A 13,569-nucleotide genomic window follows, 5' to 3' on the forward strand; every position below is an offset into this window, starting at 1 on the left:
ATGGTGGATATTTGAGGAGAACTATGAGAAGTGGAGCTGATGTAGCTTTACAGGAGGATTTAAATAGACTGCATGAGTAGGAAAGTGAATGTAGTCATCATTTCAATGCAGAATAATAAGAGTTTGAAATTCAGAAACTGTGGATGAGATGCAATGAGTATACAAAAATTGGGAGGGATATCTTGGAGGTAAAGGAGATAAGGAATCTAATGGTGATTAACAAAGACATGGAATTTAGATGCACTCAGGAGGCACTTAGGAGGATATCATAACAGATTATAGCAATGATTCAGAGGTTACTGATATGTTGATATAAGGAAGTCACGGTTCCCTGTATAAGGCCACATGTAAACTGCTGTGCACAGATTTGTTCACCTGATTTTCAGAGGATGTCTTAGTCATACCCACCCCTCTTTGTCCTCTCCATCCATAAGTTCATTGGACATCATCAGATTTTCTGGAGGCTTCAACTCTCTGAAGACCAGTCACTCCAGATTCACCATCCATCCATCCATCTCAATAAGGGTCCACCACTTCTTCTTTTCCAGGGACTTTACCTTCTTACTGTTTTGAGAAGTCCTCCTTCCATTCTTTAAATGTGTCCAAAGTATTTCAGCTTTATTCTGTCAATGCCCTTAAGGACTTTTAATGTTCTACTAACCTTCTTCTGATTTCTTCTGAACAGCAGTTCTTCACATTAATGATGGACCCCAAGTACACAAATTCGTCCTATCCATTAGACTCTGCAAATTGCATTTTAAAGAGTCCGAGGACTCATTGTGGGAGGGTACTCCACTGTACACAATTCACCATCATCCCAACTTAATTATACAACTGTACACAACAGCACTAGTGCACAATAAACAATGCACTCTACTACCACCAGCACCAACAGTATTTCTGTCTGCAAATTATGTGTTCTCTTAGTGGATTTAGTAGGATGAAAAATTTGAGTTTCCAGGAGGAAAAACTCCTGCTACCTCCATACTTACCTTCAATTGACATAGCCCATATTACGATTTCTCTCATCACAATAAGAATCAAACTCAAGTTTTTTCCAATCGAAGGGTGCAATTTGTCAAACATTCCACGAACAAGACAGGACATCACCTTAGTCAATTCATGTGGTAAAATATTATTTTACCAGATTATTGTGGTGGAAGATTTTTCATAGAATGTGAGAAAACAGGGGTAGAATAAGATGCTATTCCTATAAGCTGTATACAGAAGGTGTTAGCATGTAAGTGGGTAAATTTTTTTTTTTTTTTGCATGGAGAGTGGTTGGCACAAAATGCATTGCCTGAAATTAAGGCAAGGGTTGATGAGTTATGTGTGTGTGACAATAGGGACTTATCATGATGAGATTATTCCATGGAGGTCTAATAGTAATATTTTATTTTTATTTATTTTTAAAAGACAAACCTTATTAAATCAAGGAGTTATACAGCTTGTCTAGAGAAGACTTACAAATATCCATGCCCATAGTGGGATTTGAACTCATGACCTATTGGTTGAAGGTCGTGCTATCCACTCAGCCAACCAGACATGCTTTTATTAATTTGATCATTATTGTTATAATCAATTTTGATTATAATAATCAATTTTGGTTGGTGAGGAAAACTAAAAGTTTTCTCTGAAATGCCCAAAAATTTGCATAAAAATATGCATTTCAGTTAACTAAAATTAGGTCTAAACCATTGCATCTTAAAGATGTCTAAGAACTTGAATATTATTCTCATAACACCAGACAATCATGGAGTCAAATGACTCATCACAGGAGGTAGACTGTGTCACAGACACACACAAATATGAGAAGAAAACTGGAAAGTGAGAAACCAAAGAAAGTGGGTGTTGGAGTGAGATGTATAATGAATTCAGTTCACGGCAGAGAGAAGAATGTCAGAGAAATACTTTCCTGGAGGAATAACAATCATTATTACAATGAAAATGAAGAGAGGTAAGAATGTAGATGAGATGATAGTGATGGTTAGTATAAATGACTTGAGAGACAGGGTGAAACCAGTTGAAAGAGATATGAGATTGATATAAGAGACTGTGTAAGAAAAGTGTAAGGGGAAAGATGGTGATTCTTTTCCTAGATATGATAATACAGAGTTGAGAAGAAGAGAAGCAATGAGAATTGACATGTATCAAAAGAGAAGTCTGGAACATGTGGGATCGTGAATTGCATTGAATGACATAACAGAGCTGTGTGCAAAAGATGGATTGTATTTGAATGTGGAAGAATTACAAGCATTTGTAAGGATTGTTGTCTAGGCGAGTGAAAGTATCAAGACATGGAAACTTGAGTTGACAGAGCACACAGTAACAAGATTGGCTTTGGGTGGAGGACAGCAGCTGGGGAGATGAAAGGATGTACAGTATATTATATCAGAAAATTGAATGGAGTCTGTACAGATGTAATAATAGGTACAGCAATACTTACAGTGCATTGATGTTTGTCTACACAAATGTCATGAGAATGATGCTCATGAAATGTTTAGGTAGATTAGTTTTATAAGTACAAAGTGAATGATCATTTTCATCATCATGCGTATCAAGGATTTAGGCCTAACATGCCTGTTCCGGCCTTAGAAGTCATCGTTGAATCGTTTAAGAGGACGTCCTGGTTTTCTTTTTCCTAATGGCTTGTACTTTAAGGCTTGTTTTGGTAATCTTTCTGTTTTCATTCTTTGAATGTGTTCCATCCATTTATGTTTATATTTTTCTATTACTGGTTCTTGGTTTAATTCTTTCATAATATCTTTGTTTCTTTTGTGATCAAATGGTATACTTTGCAGTTTTTCTCATAAACTTAATTTCTGCTGTTATTAATCTTTGTTTGTCTTTTTGTTTTATTGTCCAGATTTCGCTTCCATACATTAAGACTGGTAGGGCTAATGTATTGTATACTTTTAGCCTGGTTTGTTTTTGAACTAAGTTTGGTTTAAATATAGAGTTAATTACACCTGTTATTTTTAAATATTTTGCAATTTTTACGTTTATATCTTTTTCATTTTCATATGTGATCATACATCCTAGGTAGTTAAATGAATTCACCTGTTCTAAGATCTTGTTATCTATTACTATTTTAGTTCTTGCTGGATCTTGTCCTTTAAAGGCCATAGTTTTTGATTTTTCTGTTGAACTTAAACACTCTCCTCTTTGCTAACGACCAAATAATAATTACAAATTCTGAAGATAACTTACAGAAAGCTATTTTAGATCTAAATGAGATAATCAAAGATTATGGTATGATAATATCAACAGAATAATCATTTTAAATGGAAGATTTTAACTATAGAAATATTAATTTGGTAAAAGTGGCAACATGCAGCAATAAGGGAACTGACTTTCTGAAGTTCTTTAGGGTCAAATGTTGGAGGATGCACAAAAAAGCAAGAATTTTAGATTTGTTTCTAGCATTAGAGGGATCTAACTGTAACCGAGATGGCATCCTTGTCCCCATGTGTGAGTGACAGGTTAGAAACTAGCTAAATTTAAAATTCAGAGAACATATTTATGCAGGTGGTGAATGTAACCCTGAGAAATTTTGCAATACCGATCATTGACCAGGAGATATGAGGATGATGGTTCCACTGTATATGGCCCTGATCAGACCATATGTGGATTACTGGCTCATCACTGGACACTGGGCCATATGGGATGGGGGGAATGAAGCAACCTTGGAGAGGAAGCAAAAGCAGATAACAAAATGATATCAGGGCTGTGAAACACTGGTTAGGAGAACAGACTGACAGCATGTAAACTTCAGAATTTAATGGACAAGACAAGGCAGGGGATGATATTATTATTATTATTACATTAGTTAATAGGATAGACAAAGAGCTTGAAAATTGCAGAGTTTGGTGGATTATAAGACAAAAAGGTGATATTATTTTCATTTATTATCATCAGACCTCCATGAAATCAAACGATTCATCATACCATGCCTTAAATCCATTTGCCCTCTCCAAACTCATCACATTCTCAGTCAATGCATCCGCCACTTGCCATGCAAAAAACCTACTCCTCATCCCTTGCTCACACCCTCCTTATATAGTTTCCAGAGATGGATTCTTGATCTCCCCATTCTGTAAAACTTCATCCATTTTAATCTGATAATAATCCCTTTCCAACTTATATGTCTCAATCATGTCATTACTCCTCTTACTATCCAGTAGACTCTGAAAATTTTTATTATTATTATCATTATCTTCAGAACTTGGAGTCAAAGACTCATCATAGGAGATCCGTCATTCAGAGACAACTCATCATACTATGCCTTAATAAGTGCAGTCACCACACTCTGTCAATGCATTCTAATCATTCTCAACTCTACATGCAAAAAACTGCTTCTCATTCCCTTGCTCAAACCCTCCTTATACAGCTTCCTGGAATAACTTCTTGTTCTCCCACCATTTCTAACCATTCTTTGAAAAACTCATGAGTGTTAATCACATAAAAACCCTTACAAGCTTATATATTTCTACCATATCTCCCCTTCTCACTAGAGTATTCAAGTTTAATTTTCTCAACCTTTCTTCATAATAACATTCCAGAGACCAGAAACCATTTTATTCAATCGCCTCTGAAACATTTCCTAAATGTCTTCATCTTTTGAAAACTAGGTGACTAAATCTGTTCACTGTAGTACAGTACAAATGTGACCTAATCAAGGCCTTATACAATGGAACCATAATCTCCTTAATTATAAAAGTCAGTATCCTCCACATCATTATTGCCAAAATTCATCGTGCCGTTCTCACATGTTTAGCTATGTGTCATCTCAATTTTAGGTCCTTATCCACCATCACACCCAGATCCTTTTCAGCTCCTCCAGTATATCTCCACCAACTGTATACTCTGAATCCCATCTTTGCTTTCCAAATTTTAAAACCTTCCACTATGCAACACTGACCTGGAAACCCCACTGCCATGCCTATTCACTCAAGCCATTCAAGTCCACATATGTAAAGCCACCATATCTGCTCTACTCCACATGCCTCTTCCCAACTTTGCATTATCTGCAAACAACTGAATATTCCCATTAACATACGAGTTAAACAACAGTGACCCTAAATCAGATCCTTGTGGCAAGCCACTAGCGACTTTCCTACATGTCAGACTTGTCTGACAGCCAATCTCCAGTTTAATGCACTAATCCATTATAAAACTCCATCCATTCCAATTTAATTATCAACTTTTCAGGTGCAATCTATCAAGAGTCTTTGCAAAATTGAAGTATGCAATTGTGTATGCATCTCCTTGTCCAATGCACCTATTACATTATTGTAATAAGTAAGTGAGCAGATCACAAAAACATGATCTTCTTTAGCAAACCCATGCTGTCCATCTAAGAGAATACTTCTGTTGTCAACCCTAATTCTCAGTCATGATCTCCACTAACCTCTCCAGCACTTTTACCACAACACCTAACACACAGATTGGCCTGTAATTTGAAGCTACAGTCTCATCACCACCTATATGAAGTGGTACAATATTGCTTTCCTTTCACACCTTTGGAACTTGGCCCGTTGTAACACTCATATTAATCAGGTATGTCCAGGCAGATATCAGCTACCCTAGCACATTCCTTCAAGACATACAATGTTATCTCATCAAGTCTGACAGTCTTATGTACATCAAGTTTACTCAGTTCCCTCATATACCTTCTACTCACTCACACAGCCAGACCCTCCTCCTCCCTTTTTACCATACATTCTGCATGTTGTCACATTCATGAAGATAAAATACCTTTAAGAACTGCATTATCTTTCTTCTGCAGGCTGCATATTAAAAGAATTCTCTGGGATTTCTTTTGGCTTCATTAGCTAACTGTTGCTCATACTGCACTTTTGATATTCTTTTCAACTGAGTTGCCTTCCTTACCTGTTCTTCGTACTACTCATGAATCTAATTATTACAACTCATCAAATGTTGAATCCATAATGCTGCCTTCCTCCAGATTGTATGCTTAATCTCTTCATTCATCCATTGCACACCTACAGTATTTAACCTTGTGTACAAGAATGTATCCCAAGGTTAAACTGCCTGCTAGACAGTTCTTGAATAGCTCCCAAGCAGTATTGATCTCCTTTCTAACCAACTCCTCATTTCATGTTATGACTGCAAGCTGTTTCCTGATCTTTTCATAATCTCCTGCCCTGTAGTTTCATGTATATCTTTTCCTTACAGATGTCCTCATATGGCTAACAACCACATAGGTAATCATTCATAGGCACTCTCACCAACTCAAGGAAGATTCAACACCTCATTTATAATGACATCCTCTGATGAGATGATCAAATCCAGACTCTTGATCCTCATATAATCACCATGTATGAGGGCTTTTCAACTGGAGATATCCATTTGAAAAGATCTGGATTTAGATCCCATATAGGATGTAAGGAACCTTTATGAGAACTCTTGAACTGCAGGCAAATTAACCTGTTTCATAGAGGTGGTAGGGTTTCCTCCTGGAAACATTGATTTTTTTTTCATACTGCAAAATACACTATCTAGAAAAACATACGTGTGACCGGCATACTTTTGCTCTGATTGAAACCAAATAAACCAAAGCAAGTTAGCTGATCTCATACAGAGGTAGCAGAATTTTTTGCCTTCCAGATAACTTGTGTTTTTCACTTGCAAACTTTGTTGAAAACATACGGTGGTCAGACAAGAATATCGGTGCTTATAATAGGTCCACAGTAGAGAGCTTGAATCCAGAAAATAACTGGATTCAAGCTATCTACTTGAGTAATCTAAAGGATTAGAGATCTATGTTTATGTCATGCTTACTGAAAAATTGAATGACAGTTTAACATGTGAAAAAATCAAGATTGGGTCTTATATTTTGCTACATTGTCACAAGGATATATCTTCATAGAGAGAGAGAGAGAGAGAGAGCTAAGAAATAGTAAAAACTACATAACAACCCCCCCCCTCTCTCTCTCTCTCTCGAGAATTTGATGGTATTATTCAGATAACTGATTTCCTGTTCATCTGACACTTCTGTTATTAATTCCCTTTTCTAGCTTGTGTACATCAACTTTCCATGCAGTAATACTTCAAATGTTTTATGATCCAGGATCATAAAAGTGTAGAAATGTCTGTCAGCCTAATCCTTTATTCTCTTCCTAATCAGTCTTTCCTAACCTTAATTGCAACAGCAAATATACAGTTTGGTATATAATTGGAAACATATGCCCTAGCATTACTTATGTGAAACAGTAGCATTTTTTTTTTGCCTTATTTCCCCTTCTTTTGCACCACCTCACTGCAAGACTATTGTTAATAACTAGGTCAATGACACAGTCAACTCGTTTGCACATTTTCTAATAGTATTTGGTGATAACTCATCCAACTTGCTGGTGTACTCAGTGGGCATTCCCACTGCAAAAGGATATCTTCCTAGATGGTAGATTACCTTCATTGCCCAGTGAAAAGCACTACCATCCTGTTTATTAGAAATCTGTGATGAGTGCTATGTTTGGTAGTATATGGATCAGAAACTGGAAACTGAAGGTTTCCAGTTTCTTCTCCCCTTTTTTTCTCCAAGCACTGTTATTGATACCTAGTAAGGATATGCAAAACGAGTTTTGAGAGAATGTGCTAAGGAACTGACAGTGCCCTTGACCTGCCTTTTCAATGAAAGTCTGGCTGCAGGAAAGGTGCCCATGGAATGGAAGGAAGGTAAGATAGTGCCATTGCATAAGGGCGGTAGCACACTGGAAGTGTCTAATTATAGGCCAGTTTATGTGTCATCAGTAGTTAGTAAGATCTTGGAGAAAGTAGAGAGGGACCATATACAGCATTGGGCAGATGAGGGTAATGTTATCAGTGAGAGTCAACATGGATTTGTGAAGGCGTGATCTTGTTTTAGCAATATGCTAGCCTTTTATGATAAAGTTACAAGAGCATTAGATGAGGGAAAGGCATATACTGCCATTTTCCTAGACTTAGTAAAGGCATTTGACAGTGTTCCACATGATAAGCGGATATTTAAGTTGCAGCACATGGGTCTGGATGTAAGATTGGTCAACTGCATTCAGGATTGGCTGTCTGATAGGCATCAGAGAGTTGTGTATGGTGAAGCAATATCAAAGAGGCAGATGGTTACAAGTGGGGTTCCACAGGGCTCAGTACTGGGACCTATATTGTTTAACTTTTATATCAGTGACATTGTCCATGGATTGCTAAGGGATATTCGGTTGTTTGCGGATGATGTGAAGCTGGGAAGGGTTATTAGTAATAGTGCAGATGTGGTAGCCCTGCAAGAGGATTTGAATAAGCTAGATAGATGAGCAAATGAATGGCAGGGGTGTCAGTTTAATGCAGCAAAATGTAAGGTCTTGAGGTTTGGGACACTGCATACTCTATGGGAGGGGTTAAACTGGAGGAAGTAGGAGAGACAAGAGATCTGGGTTTGATGATTGATAGAAACCTGAAATTTAGGGGACATATTACAAAGGTAGTGAAAGTAACGCAGAGGATTGCTGCAATAATGAGAAGGACACTGACCTGGGGAGATAAAATGGTTATCATTCCATTGTATAAAAGACTCTGATCAGACCACACTTAGACTATTGTTCTCAGATCTGGTCCTCAGGATTTGAAGGGGATAAATTAACTGTGGAAAGGGTATAAAGGCGGATAACAAAGATGGTGTCGGGACTGTACAATGTTAGTTATGAGGATCGGCTGAGGGAGTGTCGACTGCAGAGTTTGGTGGATAGAAGGAGGGGTGATGTGATTGAGACTTTTAAACTGTTGAGAGGTGGTTACAGAGTTGACACTGGGGAGTTCTTTCGCTTGGTTGAACGGCAGGACGGAGTCATGACAAGGGGCCATCCCTGGAAGTTATGAAAGGAAACTGTTTGCAAGAGGGTGAGGAGTGGTTTCTTTGCATGGAGAGTGGTTGAACCATGGAATGTATTGCCTGATGGAGTGGTGAGAGCGAGAACTGACAATCCTTTTAAGGAGTGGTATGATAGACTTTGTGTTTCCTAGGAGGGACCTCTCAAAATGAGTCTTGATAGACTTGTGTTTCTTAGAAAGGACCTCCCACAATGAGTCTTTTGATTCCATGGAGACCTGAATAATAATGATAATATGCCCTCTGCCACTTACTGGCTAAGGTAGTTGTTCTTCAAAAACTCAAGAAATTCATTTTCTTTACTTCTGGAATCTTATCATTTCAATCTGTATTATCATAATTAAAATCATCCCTAATGATCATCCATTTCCTATCTGCTTGGCTAATTTACTTATACATTTCATTTGTCACTGCCCTCCACATTATCAGGTGTGTTGTCCAACCAAGTGGTTCATTTCATCCACCTCTACAAGAATGACTAGAATGACTCAAATCCACTGTTTCTATTTCCTGTTGCATTCATTTCTATCATTATCCACACTCCTCCTCCCTTTTTTGGCTTTTCTATCTTCGTGAAAATTATCATACTCTTCTATCTCCCAGATGATTCTTTGACTCCATGAGGTCTTGGGGTATTAATAATAATAATCTCTGTTCATGTCAGGAAGTTGTCTTCATTGAACCACATATTGCTTATTCCAGCAATTTTTGGGTGAGCAAACTCAGTGAATGAAATAATTCTGTTCTTCTTATTCTTGCTACTTCTATCATCTGACTGATTTTCCTGTTTTCCTGTCTTGCATTCCTGTTCTCTCATTCTCCTCATTCTTGCTTCTTGCTCCTACATTCATAAGCACTCTTCAATCCTTCCTTCCCTTACTCTTTTGCTCTTCCATATTGCTTCTTGCTTGTTCATCCATTCTCTACAGCCATTACTCTCCCTTCCAGCAGCAGCCTCTCAGGATAACTTACTCCAAAACAGTTCAAATGTGGTCCATCACTCTTATACAGTTTCTTTTGTCCCTCTGACTCATCCTACCCATTCACTAACTGCACTCATTCTCTTCGTACATTTCTGCTAATATACTATTTATGATCTTTGCTGTCTACCTCAACTCATTGCTGTCATATTTGGGCAACAGATTTGCTACTTTTCTTACCACACTATTATCTTTTATTCTTCTCAACAATCTCCTGACTCTTTTGCTTGCTTACTTCTCATGTTCAATGCTTCTATCACTCTACTCCTATTTCCTAGAAGACAAAGTTCTTCAGGAAAACAAACTGAAAATATTGAAAATACAACACTATTCTGAAATTACAGTTTCGTGTTGCTCCTCTAATAATAGTATTGATGAAAAATAGTTAAGTTTATTTTGCGATGGAGCCTTATCAACCAAGGCAAATTTTAATAAGTAAAGTTTAGGTTATATGAAAGATATCTGCAGGATGCCAAATATTTTAAGCTGAACTTGATGAGTCAGAATGATATGAGAAAAGTGTTGAGAACGAAGCCAATATGTGAAATTTAGATACATACAGGGTTATTCAAAATGAAGGAGCAGATCATATGATCCCTCTGTCACTCTCCAAATTCTGTCAACTACATTGACCTCTTCAACTTTCTATCTCAAAAGCTCGACTTTCTACAGTCGAAATACTCCATTAGTGATATTGTCATTCTTGGGGACTTTCATGTCTACAATTCATACTGGCTTCCCTTCTCCAGTTTCGCTGACCAAGCAGGCAGGGATGCTGAGGTGTTTACCATCAGCAGTGACCTATCTTGGATCATTAATCTTCCCACAAGAATACCAGAAAACCCCCTCCAATTTGTAAACATACTTGACCTTTTCCTAACAAGCTCCCCTTCCAGGTATACTGTGGTGTCGGTTCTCCTCTTGGAAACTCGAACCACAACCTTATACAAGTCTCTCTTGTTGCAGAACAACCTACATCCACTAGTTCACAACCTTGTGTCCTTTGGCCCTACAAGGGTGCCAACTAGAGGACCTCCATACCTTGTATTCTTCATTCTCATGGTTTGACTACTGCTTCAGTTCTCCTGATCCAATCACCTGCTCAGACTAATAACAGAAATCCTCCTCACAGGAATGAAGGCTTTCATCCCCTATTCCACTCCAGATTCTCAGCCATCATCCAAGCCTTGGTTCTCAATAAAGTGTGGCAATGCTGTAAAAGAAAAAACCTCTGCTATCCACAATTGGCTCAAGAACAAAACTCCAGCTGCCTATACTGCAGCTCGCAAAAGTTGCGAGCTGCAGTATAGGCCCTTTCAAAGTACAAGTCAGACTTTGAAAGGGCCAAATGCCACAAACTCGCCTCCTGCCCAAATGGCAGTTGTGCCTTCTGGTCCCTTGCCAAGGCCAGGCCTGGGTGCAACTTCTACCCACTGAGTTTTCCACCAGTCACATTCAGATGGTACTGTAGTCACCTCGCCAAAAAATGCCAGAACTCACGTGTATCACTTTTCTCTTCCAATTCCTGCATTGATGACCTGGGCAAAGTTCCCTCCACTCCACAAAAACAGCTCTCTCCATGTCTCCCATAGTCTTGCAACAAAAAGAAATCTGAAGAATCCTGAATAACCTGAACACAAAGCATCTGGTCCTGATTGTATCCCACCTATTGTGTTAAAAAATTGTGCCCCAGAGCTAACACCTATCCTGTATCATCTCTTTAATCTATCCTGTTCTGCTGGCATCTACCAGACAACACAGAAAGAGGTCCACATTCAGAACATCCCAAGGAAAGATCCAATTGCTCTCACTTCTGCTCTCCCAAATATTATGGAGAAGGTCATCAACAACCAATTCTTGAACCACCTAGAGGCATACCAACAAATCAGTGACTAGCAGTATGGATTTCACCACCTACGTCTGGACTCAGGCCATGAAAAAATAAAAATTTGGAGAAACTCATATGGTTGTCCTTGACATTTCCAAGTTTGGACATGTCATTCAACAAGACATTTGATCAGTTTGGCACAGGAGCATACTTAACAAACTGTCATCCTATGGTCTGCCTTCCACACTCTGCAGCTGGATCACCTACTTTCTCACTGGTCGCTCACTACATGTCATGGTGGACAGTTTCCTCTCCTCAGATTTCCACACCAATGCAGGAGTACCCCATGGTTTTGTTCTTTTACCCACTCTCTTCCTCTTGTATATAAACAACCTACTCTCAGACTTTCAATCCTAATCATAGCTTTGTCAAGAACAATGCATTCCATTTCTCCTTTTCATTCGACAAACCTGTTAGTGTTCAAGTATTAGAATCCTCAAGATCTACCATGCCATGACCAGGGACCTGATAAGCTTGTAAACTTCATTGCCACCAAAACCCAATTCTCCTGATCATTTGCAAGAACAAGCTCGCATTCCTCCCCTTACCTTCAGTAATACCGAGATATCCAAATATGATCAGATTTCCATTCTTGGACTGACCTGCACCTTCAATCTTTCCTGGTACAACCATATTTCAATTTTAGCTTCTGCAGCTGCCAAAAAAACTTGGTGTACTTTTTTGCACAAGATACTACTTCACACCTTCACTGCTGCTAACTCTATACAAATCCCAAATCTACCCAGCCATGGAATATTGCTCCCATATTTGGAGTGGTGGACCAAAATCCTAAGATTGCTCAGTTCTGTCCAGAAGAGCACAGTCCAGCTAATTAACAACCTCTCACACAAACTCTTCATTCCCTCTCTCATAGATGTTCAGTTGTACCTCTAGTACCTCTTCTACAGATACTTTCATTGACAGTACTGTACTGAATGGTCCCCTATTATTCCTCCACTCTCCTCCAAAATCATTAAAATAAAAGCCATAGCTAACTATCACGCATTTACAGTCCACCTTAAAACTCACTGAACTATCTTCATTGCCTCCTCTTTTATTCCATCTACTTCTGTCCTTTGGAACAGTCTCTCCCATTCTGCCTTCCTCAAAGACTACAACCCTCAGCTGTTCAAGCAAAATGTGAACAGACTCCTTCTTTCTTATGTTCCTCTTGCCCACACATGGCACTAGTGTGCTATAGGTCTTGTGGCCTTTCGTGTGTGGATCATTTATATTAAAAAAAAAATGTGAATTTTTTTTTATGTTCAGCAATACAAACACATGTTATATATCACCTGATAGGAAAACTAGGAGCATTTACTTTTCCTCACATTCTAGTAGCAGATTCTTGCTACTATAGTACACTGTAAGTGCTTGAAACAAAAAGATCCTTCAGTTGGTTGCTTAAAGAGTTAACAAAAATGGCATCTCTGCAAGAGAAAGCATCTTGTAATGTTGATTAAATGTAAAATTACGATTAAATGTAAATTCAATTTAATAACGAATCTTCTCCTCATCATAAGCAGATTTTTTCGTGGTACAAAAAAATTTCAAGAACGGCGATGCATCTTAAAGGAAAACTCCAGGTTGTCCACGTATTTCTGAAGTTAATTTTAAAAGAATTCAACAAACATTCATATGCAGCCAAAGAAAATCCACAAGCCATCAAGCAAAAATTAGGAATTCATCAAACAATGGTATGCCATGTTTTCAGGAAACAATAGCATACAACCTCTGCATACAACCTCTGCACACCAGACTCTGCAAGTTGCATCTTCTCAATCTTTCCTCATACTCAACATTCCAGAGGTTAGAAACTA

At 38.2% G+C, this 13,569-nt stretch overlaps 1 protein-coding gene across 1 annotated transcript in view; it reads left to right on the forward strand.

Annotated features, from left to right (window-relative positions):
• The window catches only part of LOC150093941 (cell adhesion molecule Dscam1-like), a 1,598,688-nt gene that overhangs the window by 258,368 nt on the left and 1,326,751 nt on the right, over positions 1-13,569 (forward strand). The window lies entirely within an intron of this gene.

Source organism: Typopeltis vanoorti, chromosome 23, assembly GCF_054136105.1.
Source record: "Typopeltis vanoorti isolate ZY-2024b chromosome 23, IOZ_Tvanoo_1.0, whole genome shotgun sequence".
Lineage (NCBI taxonomy): Eukaryota > Metazoa > Arthropoda > Arachnida > Uropygi > Thelyphonidae > Typopeltis > Typopeltis vanoorti.